Source organism: Penaeus monodon, chromosome 2 (genome assembly GCF_015228065.2).
Source record: "Penaeus monodon isolate SGIC_2016 chromosome 2, NSTDA_Pmon_1, whole genome shotgun sequence".
Lineage (NCBI taxonomy): Eukaryota > Metazoa > Arthropoda > Malacostraca > Decapoda > Penaeidae > Penaeus > Penaeus monodon.
Window position 1 is genome coordinate 27,621,773 of NC_051387.1, and position 15,465 is coordinate 27,637,237.

Sequence of the window (15,465 nt, forward strand, 5' to 3'; positions counted from 1 at the left end):
GATCTACTGATGTATCGGGTATAAAAGTGATGTGTAAAACTCACAAGTGAGGAGTAGAATGCATTTGGAATTCGGTTCTGATGGGAGTAAGAGGAAGATGGTGTGGCAGAGAAAGAGAGATAGTGTAGCAGCACGATCCCACAACCTGAAGTTCAGCATAGTTTCCCAGGTTGGGCACATCAGGTCCACAGCCATGTCCGCGCTCATTGGCCACCGGGCTCCCCTCATTCCCTGTGCGCTTACACAGTGCCCGTGTACTTAAGCTGCAGAATCTGAACCGAGATCAGCTTTCCCCGATCCTCCAGCAGAACAAGACAACAGCAGCAGCAACACTTTGACCTCACCATCAACACCCAGCCATACCTGTGGGCAGTCACACCCATAACAAACACCCCACAAAGAGATAAGACACCAGTAGTCCAAGATAGTAGATGCCCTCTCATCATCTACTATAAAAGAGAGAGAAAGGGGGGGGGGGAGTGTGGGAGTTGTAAAGGCGGTGAATGTTGCCAGGATGATGCCACTTGGGGTGAGAGAGAGAGGGGGAGGGGAGTGAGGGAGTAAGAGAAAGAGAGAGAGATGATTTGGGGGGAGAGGGCAGAGAAAAAAAACGAAAAAGATGAATGCCCAGTAAGCAAGCAAAAGACAGGCTGCAGCTGTTCCATAATTTGTTCAGCCGCCCTTCTCAGTGACAGTGGTATCACAATTATGGGCAGTACAGCTACTATTGTGTTGATGTCACAGGGAAGAAGAGCAACAGAAGCGGCCTTTTGCGCTTCTGGATGTGTGCGTGTTTGTGTGTGTGTGTGCATAAACAAATAAATAAATAAATATATATATGTAAATATATATCTGTGTGTGTGAGCGGCACGAGAGATGGAGTTAAGGCAGATAATGAAAGTGGCCTGGGCTTTTGGCTTTATTCGCTACAAGGTGAGTGGATGCAAGCTAAGCTCCTTCTGCTGAGGTATGGTCAATGTCCCCCTTTTATTCAGCTGCTACATCCTGGGCTGCGCTTGCTTCCGCGGCTAGTGTGTCAGGTTTATCAGACCGTGACAGGAGGCTGAGTCGCTGGGTTTGCTCGAGGGGGACATGTAGGTCACCTAGGAGGTCCTTGGGTGAACCAGGCTCAGGAGTGGAAGGTGCAAAGTGGCTTCCTGTGATAAGGTGTACTCAGGAGGCAGCGACACGAAGGCGCAGCCTTTGTTCAGCCAGGGACAGATGTGTGGAGCACCACCTTCCGGATGTTGTTTATATCACTCAGCCACGTACAAGGCTCGTCCTCGAGCCGTCTGCAACATCTGTAAAGTTGAAATGGCAAAAAAATTACTGTGACGAGGCCTGTGGCCGCTTGTAGGTGGCAGGTCCCTCTCGTGCTTGACATGCTGTTGCCATGAATGTCGACTGCCGGGTCCGAGTAGTAGCGGCGCGTCAAGTGCCACTGTCTGTGCCATTCGCAACCAGTTGACCAAGTCCAAACCTGTGCATGGCCAGTCCCTCAGGTGGTGTGGGGGGGAAGGGTTAGCTGTTACCTTGTTCTATCCATTCACCGAGGCGAAGAATGGTGACCTTACGATAGATATAGAGGGAAAGGAAGATGATGAGGATGCCAAGAAGGGTGATGTAAACGGGGTAGCCAAAGGTAGTGTGATGTGAGTCAAGGAAGGTAATAGGTATGTCATCAGGTTGTGGGAGTAATCGAAGGCTTGATCTTGGTAGTGTTACATTAAATGTTGGTAGTGGTAAGCTAAATGGGGTGTTCACCAGAGCACTTGGCCTGGAAGACATTAGTAAGACGCGTGTTGCTGGTATGGTAATTGAAGAAGTAGTGAGATGGCAAGTGTGGGGTAGTACAAATGTGCCTGTGATAAGTGTGTCATTGGGTGCATCATGGCATTTAATAGTTGCCGTTGTAACTTGGAAAAAGCCTAGGACTGATACATCAGGTAAGGACAGGACAAAGGGATACGGTGAAAGGGGAATCTTGTTAAAAGTGCACTGGGAGTGTATGTTGATGCTAGACATGAGGGCACGTGAACAAGATGGATTGTTATAACTGGTTTGTGGTAGGGTGTGTGTATGGCATATGAAACGACGGGGTGATTTCCGTAGACACCCATCAAGGAAGTCAGGGAATGGAATGGATAGGGACTGACCTTGCAGGGACTTAAGGATGATAGTGGGGGCAGAAGAGAGGATACATGGGGTACTGTTAGTAATGTGAGGAAAGGGGTGTATATGGTATGTTTGAAATGTGATTAAGGGTAGGAGGGGTATAAGGACGGACAGGCTACGGGGTGTCAGGTAAGAACGTAGATGGGTGTAGAAGAGTGTTGTGTCTCCAAGGTTAAAAAGGGTTTGGTAAGACATAGAGGTGACCTGGTTATGAAGTTATGCATATCATGTGGGGATATTAAGCCTGGAAGGACCTCACCATGGGCAGCCATTATTAGGTCTGTATTGAAACGCTTTACATCACTCATGAAATTACGTATAGCTAACTGATAAGAAAATGCGCTAATATAGAAGTGAAGTGGGTGAATCGTTACACGTTAGTTATATCCTTGGATAAGGTATGTAACTGTTCCTCAATACTGGAGCATAAGGTGGAGAGTGACTTAAAATTCCTACTAATGTAATCTAACGCATGAACCGTAGAGTCAAATCTTGCAATGACGTTATGTAGGGATGACTTATAATCAGCAAGACGGCTGTTAAGGGTGTCCTCGTCAATGACACCAAAAAATGCGTGTGTAATATTTCCAACTGTGTTTATGAGGCGAGAGCATGAATGGTTACTGGTAGTGAATTTAGTGCACCCACTTCAATTGCCTTAATCCTTGCTATCTTATGTTGGTTTTCAATTATTTTGTCCCTGGATAAAATTAGCTTTTCCTTGGCTAACGTAAAGGCTTTTTGTTGTCTGATAAGTAGTGTCTTGGCATAGTTGTCATCATAGTTGGAGTCTGGCTTCGCATCCATGAGTCTTTTGTCCGTACCGAATAGCAGGAAATGAGGGATGTCACCGAGTGAAGAATGATAATTGCAGTTAATAGCTGATTGTACAGAGGTCCCAGTCGTCATCATGGTCAGTAATCATAGTTCTCATTAAGTTTAAGATGGTCTTGTTCAGTCTCTCTGTAATACCATTGGCCTGAGGTCAGTATGGGAAGATATTAACCTTCTTGACATTCATTAAGCTACATAACTGTGAGAGGATCTTATTTCAGAATTCTGTTCCATTATCACTGCTGAGCTGCTGGGGGGACTGGTATCCGCATATGATATTGTTATAGAAGGCTCTAGCTATGGTGTGAGCTGACTTGTCCGGTACAGGAACAAGCTCACAGTATCTGCTGAAGTTATCAATGAAAACTAGAATGTACCTGTTGCCCCTGGGGCTTGGTATAAATCCTGAAAGGGTATCGCAAGATACCTTCTGGAAGGGGAAGTCAGGGATATCATACAACAATGCATGGGGCAACTCTTAACATGTCGAAAAACTCTCTGGGATAACCTGGGGAAATAGAATCTTGACCTAGCACGCTGAACGGCTTTGGAAGCCCCAGTGTGAGCTGCCTCCAATGATTCATGGGAGTATTTAAGGATGAGGGGGACAAGGCACTCAGGGGCAACTGTCTATAACTAATCTTTGTCTTCCTCCCTTTTCTCCTGGGCATGGACAATCTAAAGAGGTAAAAATCCTTAACCGGAAGATGGTCTCTTGGGGGTAAAGGGGTACTGGGGTTAGTTTCTAGACTTTTGATGATGTCCTTATACAAGCTGTCACTTCTCTGCTTTTCCTTTATGTCATTAATATCTAGAGCATCTAGGGGTGGGCAGTTATCAGAGAACAGGGAGTATACAGGTGCTCGAGATAAGGCGTCTGCAACCTTATTGCAAGGGCCAAGGGTATACACATTCGAGGGGTTGAACTCTAGCAAAGTATCCAAATGCCTGGCCAATCTACCATGGGGGTCCTTGCAAGACATGATATGGGTCAGTGGCTGATGGTCCGTTCTCACTTCTATATCATAGCCTTGAATTAATCCTCGAAAATGTTTGAGTGACCATATAATGCTTAGCAATTCCTTGTCAGATGTCGAATAACGCTTCTCAGCAATATTTAAGACTCGACTTGCAAAAGCAATGGGCTTTAGCTTTCCCTCGAATTCTTGCATAAGTGCAGAGCCAATGCTAACATTAGAGGCGTCAGTTGCTAAAATGAAGGGCTTGGAAAAATCTGGAAATGCCAATACTGGAGACTTAATTAACCTAGATTTGAGGGATTGAAATGCAAAGTCCTGCTCCTTGCCCCAAACAAATTCGGAGTCTTTTTTTAAGTAGCTAGGAAAGAGGGCTTGCAATGGAACCAAAATGGGGTATGAAGGGTCTGTAAAAAACTGCTAAACCTAGGAAGCTCTTAATCTGATGTTAATCCTTAGGGACGGGGAAGTTACTTATGCTCTTTACCTTATCATTATTAGGGGAGATTCCTGCTGAAGTTACGGTATGACCAAGAACTCATGGGAAGAGGCAAAAAAACGGCACTTCTGAGGGGTATGGTCAATTCAGCTTCACATAGTCTACTAAAAATCTTCTGGAGCTTTACTTCGTGCTCGGCAACATCCTTCAACACCACTAATAGGTCGTCCAGATAAATGAGTACGTCATTACCAACAAGACCATTCATGACAATGGACATTAATTGTGCAAAAGTCAATGGGGCGTTTCTTAGGCCAAAGGGCATTCGTGTTCATTCCTAGTGTCCAGAAGGGGTGGAAAAAGCAGTTAGCTTTTGGGAATCAGGGTGCATGGGTAACTGATGAAATGCCTTAGCTAAGTCGAGAGTCGAGAAGACTTTGTTGTTAATCCTGATGTCTTGTAATAACAGACGAAGGGAGGGAATGGGAAATGGCTCAGGAATAGTTAATTTGTTTAGTCGTCTGTAGTAAATAACTGGTCTCATTGTCCCATCTTTCTTGGGTACCAGTAACATTGGAGCAGACCAGGGTGAGGTACTTGGGGTTATTATACCTTGATCAAGTAAGTCAGCAGTAGCCTTGTCGAGAGCAAGAAACTTGGAATATAGACAGGCTGAGCATTGGGAAACAGGTTAATCTTATGTTGTAGGAGATCAGTCTTACCAAGGGGTCGAAACTCAGAAGGCAATAGGGAGGGATATTCCTGGAAGAGGCAAGACAAGATCTCATAACCCTCATCAAAATCTGGGGAGGGGATAGTCGTTTCATGAGAGGAGGGAGGTGACTCGCCCAGAGTGGGCTGAGCTTGAGTGGTTGCAGTGAAGGCAGGCGGTGGTAGTTCCATGACTTCACCTTTAGCTAGTTCATAATCAACTTCTTGGGTGTTATTGTGAAGTCGGATTGGGGTAGGAGTTAGGTTAATCAGGTGGAGGAATGTCTCCCCTTCAGATATTGAATGAAGTGCTGGCAGGATGGCACTTCCCTTAACACGAGATCCTTCTGGCAAGACCAGGCATGCGCCCTCGTTTACATGTGTTTCAACATTGACAGGCATGTCGGAGAATGGAGGAATGGTGGTAATTTCCTTGACACGAAAGAGTAATGCACTGTCTCCCATAGTCCATGAAAAGGGCCCTAAATGTGTAGCAGTAGCTGGGGTAGGAGAAGGGGGGACATTATGGGGAGGGGCAGCAGTAGGAGGCTTACTTGGCACAGAAGCGGGGCTTCTCTAGCACCTGGGTTTGGGACGGTGCTTGGGGAGGTCAGGGGGTTTGGGGTGGTGTTTGTTGAGGGGAATGTCTTTCCTAGTCATATGGCTAGAAATTGAGTCTTTGTTGTGGTATTAATGAGGGGGTCTGAGAGCATCATAACTGTTGCGATGAGTCCAAATGGAGGAAGGTTTAACGAGGGAGAGAAACTTGCCATTAAACTTAATTCTGTTATTCCTAGGATCATGGACAATACCTGTATGCCAGAGAAACTCATGGCCCAGGAGGAGATCACCAGGGAGAGTATGGGACTCGGTAACGATAAATAATGGAGAAACGAAATCCATCAAACTTAATGTTCATCCTGGTTTCTCCTATTACCCTCAGACTGTAACCAGAAGCACCACGTACAGACCAGCAGGGAGGTTGGATCTTGAGATCTAAACCAAACCTTGACAAACTTGAAGCGGACACCAGACTGACAGACGAACCACTATCTAAGAAGAATATTGCTGGTTTACCATTGAGGCATGCAGGAAGCAGAGGGGGGTCATTGCAATGGCTAGCAGTAGCAGAGGCTATTAATTGAGTACAGAGTCCCATGGGCTTTGCATGATTTCTGCATCTGGGGAAGGGTCTGCTGGGGGGGTATCTTGGGGGTTTTCGAGAAGTTCCTCTAAAAAATGGCACGATTTTTGTGTTTTGTGGGGGCTACTTCCACGTCTAGCTTTTGTTAATAAACCTTGTGTTATAGCACTATGTTCTGTATAGTCTTTTCATTGATACCATGGGTGTCCATAAATGTTGTTGAATGGGCATACAGGAATGTTCCGGCAGTCGCGAGAAAAATGGCCATGATGTAAGCATTTGTGGCAGACAGACTTTTCAGGGATCCAGTTGGTAACAGCAGGGCGTCTAAAGAGAGGACGAGGGATTGGGGTGTCCTGATAAGGTGAGTTCGGGGTAGCAGCATAACGTCCTGGCATGCGGGGGTATTAACTGGACCGAGGGTTAGGGCGGGCAGGTAAGGGCAGGAGGGGCGGATTGGGATGGCGTGTTGGCACACGAACGAGTTCCGTGGAGGATTGGGGTTGGGGAGGAGGGGTCGGTTTCGCAGATAAAGCGTTGGTTACATGCACGTCATTGCCGGCAACTTCTTTAACTGCCTTAGAAAAAATGTCCGGCAGTTCAACAACGTTATCTATCTTTCCTATTTCACGCCAAACTTTCTCCTGGCACAATGGGGTGAGTGATGATGCAAATACTGCTGAAGTGAAGTAAAGCCTATATTCAGTGTGAGATGCAGTATCACGAAATGCTCCTTTGATGTTTGAAAGGGAGTTTTCTGGGATAGAAGAAATCCACTTATTCACTGCAAGTCTGACGCGATTACAATGGGCGCGGAGGTTAGCGTAAGAAAATGACTGAGGTTGTAAGCTAAAAATCCTGGCGAGCTGTAGTACATGATCAACCTGAGAGGGTCTGAATAGAATGCCAAATCCTTGCTTAAACTATTCCCACAAGGGGTTAGGTTGTTGTTCAAGAGCATTAAACGCTTCCCTAACCTTTGGTGAGGTAAGGTCAAGACGGGAATGAACAGCATTTAAACATTTCTTATTGAACCCGTTGTCTGATCTCGGTGTCCCCGTTGATACAAGAAATTCCTCAATTTCCTTGATCAGGGAATCTATGTCTAGCTTCAAGTTGCCGTCAAACTTGGTAACAACCGAATAGGGCTGAAGGAAGCTTGGGTATGTGGTTGTGGAGGAGTCTGAAGGCATTGTGGAGAGAGGAAAATGAGGTGCACGGGGACGAGGGACTGTAGGGGAAGGAGGAGGAGGAGGGTGTCTAACGTTATGTAAAGGAGAATCGCTGATGAAATGTGCAGTGTCGTTTGCTTGTTTGTTTGTTAAAAATGTCTTTTCTATACCAATTATCATCATCAATAACGGTATGCTCATGTTTGAGCAGCCGTAGACCTCTCCACCATCCTTCGCCACTAAACTCGATCTTACGCTTTTCTTTCCGCTTGTACCATCGACAGCCCGCAAATATCTTTGATATTGTCGCTCAGTCTTGTCTTCGGTTTGCCTCTTCCTCTGTTTCCTATCACCATCCCTGTCAGCAAGTTTTTCTCAATACTTTTACTTCTCATTACATGACCAATAAACTTTAATTTCCTCCTGTTCAAGATGTCCAACAGTCGGTCTTTACAATTTATTTTTCTCAGCACTTCATCATTCGTCTTCTTCTCTGTCCAGCTAAAACGCAGTACTCGTCTGTAAAACCACATTTCAAAACTATTGATCTTTTTCTTGTCTATCTACTTCAACACCCAACACTCAGAACCATATGATGCAATTGGGAAAACTAATGAGTTCAATAACCTCAGCTTTGTCCGTAAGGTAATGCTTCGGTCTTTCCAGATGTTATTGAGAGGAATTGTGGCGCTTTTGGCAATGGTAATTCTTCTTTTTATCTCCGGTGAATCATCATATGTATTAGTTAAAACAGCTCCAAGATAAGTGAACTCTCACATTTTCCACAATCATTCCATTGATTTCCAAGATAGACTGTGCTCGGCTTAGAAAGATAAGAAAAGAATTATCAGTCGGTGACAGATGTCGACAGGTAGCGTAGCGTTGCAGAGCAGTCGGCGAACTATCGGCGTTGTGAGGCTCATGGACACCGCTGCCATCAGATGTGAGCGACACGAGAGATGGAGTTAAGGCGGATAATGAAAGTGGCCTGGGCTTTTGGCTTTATTCGCTACAAGGTGAGTGGATGCAAGCTGAGCTCCTTCTGCCATGGTATGGCGAATACCCCACTTTTATTCAGCGGCTACATCCTGGGCTGCACTTGCTTCCTTGGCTGGAGTGTCAGGTTTATCAGAGCGTGACAGGGGGGTGAGTCGCTGGGCTTGCTCGAGGGGGACATGTAGGTCACCTAGGAGGTCCTTGGGTGAACCAGGCTCAGGAGTGGAAGGTGCGAAATGGCTGCTTCCTGTGATAAGGTGTACTCAGGAGGCAGCGACAGGAAGGCGCAGCCTTTGTTCAGCCAGAGACATCCTTCCGCATGTTGCTTATGTGTGTGTGTGTGTGTGCGTGAGTGTGTGCGTGTGTGTGTGTGTGTGTGTGTTTTTGTGCATGTGTGAGTGTGGACACATACATATATTATATATATATATATATATATATATATATATATATATATATATATATATACATATATATATATGTATGTATACATATATATATATATATATATATATATATATATATATATATATATATATATATATATATATATATATATATATATATATATATATATATATATATATATATATATATATATATATTGTTACAATCAAGTTCCTAGCTCAACTAAATCTCTCTTAATGGAGAGTTGTTTTTACACACCTAGGGATTTATCAAAACGGGTACAGAGCAACTTAATTGTAAACTTCTAAAGGTGAGATCAAATCTTTAACATTCTCTTCAAAGAATAATTATTATCTTTCAATAGTCTAATGATTTGTAATTTGTTCTCAACCTTCACTTACTTAAAACTAAATCATGGTATATTTAATCACCACTGAATAACTCATATAATGCAACAAGAGTGTGGAAATATAAAACACTAGTAGATGTTTACATTTATTATTAAGTTAAATACACATTGGCAACTGCCATCAAGTATTATAATACCAAATAAATGTGAAACATCATTTGACCTTCAATGAACACAATTCAAATAATTCGGCAGCTTCTCGGTAGAAACTGAAAAAAAACAACAACAAAACAAAACAATGTCAATGCTGCACAAAAAAAAAATTCTTCTGGTTCCGACATATCACTCTGGGCATCACCCAAACACCAGTCCTTTTCACACACCAACTAAATAGAATATACAATTCCAAATACACAACATTAAATATTATATGTCATATAATCATGTTGGAACAGGATACCTAATGAAACAAACTTACAGCTAAATTATAGCCCAAAAACAAAATACCACAAGACCAGGCGTCTCACCTTCACCAAGTTCCAGTTCGAGTCCGCTGGGTCAAAACTATTTACCTTTGACAACTTTTTCCACTATGATAATATATAATTTCTAAGCGTGTTGTGATTATCCTTATCAATAATAATTATTAGATTCTTCCAAAAAATAAACTGCACAGTTAATGCATATTCCTGTTCATTACTAAAACAATACAAGGTCCATAGGAAAAAGCAAACTCAAAAGATTTCTTTACTTGAGAAATCGTTTATAAAACTACTCTACTTAACACCCCCACCCTTAAAATAAAAACACGAAGGGTTTTTAAAACTAGTCCATTTCGTGTGAACCTTGCTTTCTATATGTCTAAGCAGGACGCGACAATGCATCTGCAATCAAATTTTCATGACCTTTTATATGTTTAATTACTAGATTATAAGGCTGCAAAGCCAGAAACCACCTAGTCAGTCTTTGATTTCTATTTTTCATACTGTTCACAAACTGAAGGGAGTTGTGGTCACTAAACACTACAATTTCATTTCCAGTATTACCTAAATAAATTTCAAATTTGTCCAATGCCATCAACAAAGCTAGTGCCTCCTTTTCAACTGTGCTATAGGCACACTGATACTTCTTAAATTTGGTACTGGCATAACATATAGGATGGAGCACATCATCATCTGCTTACTGCAACAGAACAGCTCCAGTAGCAACATCACTTGCATCTACCTGTAGTACAAAGGGCTTGTTAAAGTCAGGTCCTTTAAGTATAGGCTTGGAACACAAAAGAAACTTCAGCTTTTCAAAAGCCTCTTGACAACTTAAAGTCCAATCAAATTTTCTTTTGGAACTAGTTAGGTCTGTGAGAGGTTTGGCTATAGAAGAAAAATTTGGACAAAATCGTCTATAATATCCAGTCATTCCCAAATAACGTTGCACAGCTTTACGATTTGTTGGAACCGGAAGATCTTGGATAGCCTTTATTTTCTCATCTACTGGGGCAACTGTTCCATACCCTACCTCATGTCCTAGGAATTTGAGTTGTGCATGACCAAATTCACACTTATTTAAGTTTACAGTCAGATTTGCCTTTCTTAGTCGTCCTAACAGCTGTTTCAGCATTTGTATGTGTTCAGACCAAGTTGTCGTGAACACCACCAAATCATCCAAATATGCTCGGACACCTTCTAATCCTGAGATAACAAAGTTTATTAGTCTTTGAAATGTGCTGGGAGCATTACGCATACCAAATGGCATCACATTGTACTGATACAGTCCAAAAGGGGTTATGAAGGCTGATATCTCCTTTGCCTCCTCTGTAAGGGGTACTTGGTAATATCCCTTAAGTAAATCAAGAGTAGTAATGTGTATTGGGCCCTCTTTCCTCTCTATGGTCAAAGCCACTATTTCCCTTCTACTGGGAAATCCACTCGGGCTTTATCTAGAGGGGGCACAATTAATTAACGTCAAGTGTGAGCTCTCCTGTATCATTACCTGAGTCAACTCTTGATGAACCCACACTATAAAAATATAATAATCATAAGAGGGGTTACTGATGATCTAATTTCAGTCTTAGAGGTAACCGAGAGAAGGGTAATATCAAACAATTGATAATCTTACATTTCTTGGTATATTGAATTATAAATCATTAAACTTGTACAACTAAAAAACCTTAATTGACACAGAGGTCCACTTCTCCACTAATGTGTGTATTCCTTCTTTTATGTCTTCCTTCCTGAATCCTTTGGCTGTACAGACTTTCCTCAAATTCCTTCATTTCTTTCCTGTATCAGTTCAGAGGATTCCTAAGGATGGCACCTGCTTTACAATCTGGTGGATCTCTCCAAGGACTTCTCAGGAGCAAACACCACAAAACCGAACAAAAACACAAAAACACAAAACCCATTCCTAAAAAAAAGAGAAACAATGGTTCTATTTTAGGAATGATAAAACAATAAAAGGTTCAATATAACTAATTTCTTGTAGGAACATAACTACTTTTGACAAACAAACAAATTGCATAGATTCATGCCATTATATACGATCTGAGTAGTTTTATATTTATACATTATATTATATTTATGAAACACTCATTTTAGCATAGATAGTATTATTCTATTATAAACTTCAATAACACTTACTCCTTGAATGGGTTTTAAATCCTCAATAATAACAGAGAGACATCTGAATGGTATCCAAGTGCCACGTGTCAGCCACTAGCTGTGAAGAAGATATTCTATTTACCATGATTTTCCAATGTGTTCTCAAATGATTACTTTGTTATGGGTCTGTAATCAGATCTATAGTATTTTATAATTTTATTATTGATATTAGCACAGCTGAATGTTCTTTCTTACTTCTGGTATTTAAAGAATTTTACTAACCTCTTTCGAGCATCTACCAGGCACTTGTTTCGTTTCTCTCTCTCTCTGGTTATGACTCTAATATCAGGGTTTAGCATTGTATATTCTTAACATTTTAACATCTACTCAGATCACATATATTACAAGCATATTGTTTCGTCTTAATCATACATACATAATACCGGAACTTAAATAAATTTCTCAAGAAACAAAATGAATACATATTGGTTTCTTCATTAAAATATCCATTATATAACCTTAATATAATAAGCAACAGTGAAATATAACTGCGTACCCTCTAATTAAAGAGAATGCCTTGTGGGGGAAACAAAGAAAACTGAACTTTGTAGGGTAGACTCGCATATTTACACTGTTTCTTTATCTTAGTGTAATAATGTAAGCGTATATAGCACCTGATACGAAAATAGTAAAATAAAGTATCATCTTTCTAAGAAAATAAAATATCATCTTTCTAAATAATTATTTAAGTACTAATTATCTTACCAGCTAAAGACTAATTAAATGAGGTATACATAATTAACATATGAGTAAAGACCAAGTAAGTGAGGTATACAAAGGGTGGTCACAGACGAATTTTTGGGTCATTCTTACTTCATGACTTAGTGCTCATTACAAATGAATTTAGAATTACTCACCGAGTCAATAATGTCATCAATTCTAGACAAAGGAAAACAGTCTGCAACTGTTAGAGCATTAATTTTTCTATAGTCTATGCACAATCTCCATGATGAATCTGCTTTTTTCACCAACACACAGGGTGACGCCCAATGACTTCTACTTGGTTCAATAATTCCGGCAACTAAGAGGTATTCTATCTCAGTCTTCAGTATTTGGGATTTCACTGGAGCCACTCTGTAAGGACTCTGTTTTATGGGTACTGCTCCAGGAACCAACTTCACATCATGCATGACTAATGATGTGACTTGTGGTGTGTCTGTAAAAAGATCTGAGAACTCTTGTAGCAATTTTAGTACATCCTCTTTCTGGTCAGGGGAAAGATGGGAAGTCTTATTATAAGGATTAACTAAAATGTCACTGTTCTTTAACTTTACCTCAACATCCTTAATCACAAAATCATTATCTTCCTGTTCAACATTTTCAGTCACAAAGTTATCTTCCTTTTTAAGGCACAATTTCTCTAAACCACTTGCACAAACTGGGTATTCCCTTCCTTGAAAATGTTTCATTAAGTTTATGTGCACCATGCGCTTCTTTTTCCTACGCTCAGGGGTACTTATCACATAATTCAAATCATTCACCTTTTCAAGCACTTTATATGGACCCTCAAATCTAGCTTGGAGAGGTTTCTTTCTACAAGGCAAGAACAAAAGCACTTTGTCACCAATTTCAAAATGTCTATACTTAGCATTCTTATCATAGACCCTCTTCATTTTTGTCTGTGCTATATTTAAATTTTTCATTGCAAACTCACGCACCTTAGACAGCCTATCTCTTAATTTTGTTACATAATCACAAAGGTTATATTCATTTTCCTCATCGATCAAACTTTCATATAACATATCTGTGGGCCCATGAACGTGCTTACCAAATAATATTTCATTTGGACTATATCCTAGACTTTCTTGTTTTGCTGACCTAGCAGCATACAACACAAAGGGCACACTGTCATCCCAATCCTTGTTATTCTCTTTACAAAATTTTGTTAACATGCACTTCAAGGTTTGGTGAAAACGTTCAAGAGAACCTTGACTTTCAGGATGGTATATAGTGGAAAACTGTTGTATCACTCCCCATTCATTCATGACATCCTTGAATAATTTAGAAGTGAAATTTGATCCTTGATCAGATTGCAATACCCTTGGGAATCCAAATATAGTAAAAAATTTTGTCAGGGCTGGAACAACAGTTTTTGCTGTGATACTTCGTAGGGGAATTGCTTCTGGATACCGAGTACTACAACACATGATAGTCAATAAGAACTGATTTCCCCGCTTAGTTTTTGGCATGGGCCCAACACAATCAATAATAACTTTGCTAAAAGGATCATTAATAACTGGAATTGGTTCTAAAGGGGCAGAAGGAATTATCTGATTTGGTTTGCCAACTAACTGACATATAGCACATGATCGACAAAATTCAGAAACGTCAGAAGAGATGCCTGGCCAATAAAAATGAGTAGTAATTTTGTTTAGAGTTCTCTTGACTCCTAAATGTCCCCCCACAAATTCATGAGCAAGACCCATTACTTTATACTAAAACATTTTGGTACAACTATTTGATATAGTATACTCCAGGTATTCCAGGCAGGTTCGTCTGAAGGACGGTATTTGCGCATCAAAATTCCATTTTTCATATAATAGCCTGTTTGTTCTTTCACAATCTCTTCTTCACTCAATACTAATCTGAACAAATGATTTATGGTACGGTCAGATTTCTGGGCTTCAACAATTTTTTTACGTGTCAAAGGTTCATCAGATAATTCATCTTCCCCACTTTCATCTTTACTTACAACACTTGAATCTGTAGCACTTAACTTCACAGTTTTAACATCATCCACTTTATGACATTCAAAAATATCTTTCAAACCAATGTCATCTTCTTCCTTCTCAGAAAGGTTAATGGCTAAAGAATGAACTTTTTGGCTTTCTACCACTAAATCCTTGGCTTTACTTCTGGTTACTGCACAGACAGGAAATAGCTCAGGACTATCTATAGATTCATTTTTAAGTGGATCAAGGTTTAGAGCACACAATGACATTAGGACCCCAGCGATCACCCGCAATATCATTACACAGCAGAAAGTCTACCCCCTCATGAGGTAACTTATCTGCAATAGCCACTAAAACTGACTTTTCCACAAATTCTGACTTCAAGTATACCTTACACAAAGGTGACCTCTCCACACCTCCAATTCCTTTAACTAAAACATACTGGCCTGTGAGTACATCCTCCCAAAATGGTACCGCACTTTTCAATGCCATACTCATCACACCAGCAGTATCTCTCAGAATGAGAACAGGATTGGGAACTCCATCAGAGTCTACTGAAACGGATCCATAAAACTTATATGGTGCACATAGATCATGTGAATCACCAACATCAGGCAACCTTTTATTCTCAGGCTCTAACACAACAGCATTACTAGCAACTGCTTTATGCTCCTTGTTTTTAAGCTTGGGACAATCTCGTATTCTGTGACCAGAAGACTTACAATAAAAACAAGTCCCATTCAATCTACTTGAGTTTGGACTACTACTAGAAAAACTAAAACCTTTACTGGCTAGATCAGTCTTAACAAGTTCAGGTCTCCTTTGACTCTGATCATGGGAAACATTTGGAACATGGTGAGGTCTAACATAACCAATTTTCTTTGGTGTATGAACTAAACTATAATTTTCCGCTAACCATGCGGCTCTCTCA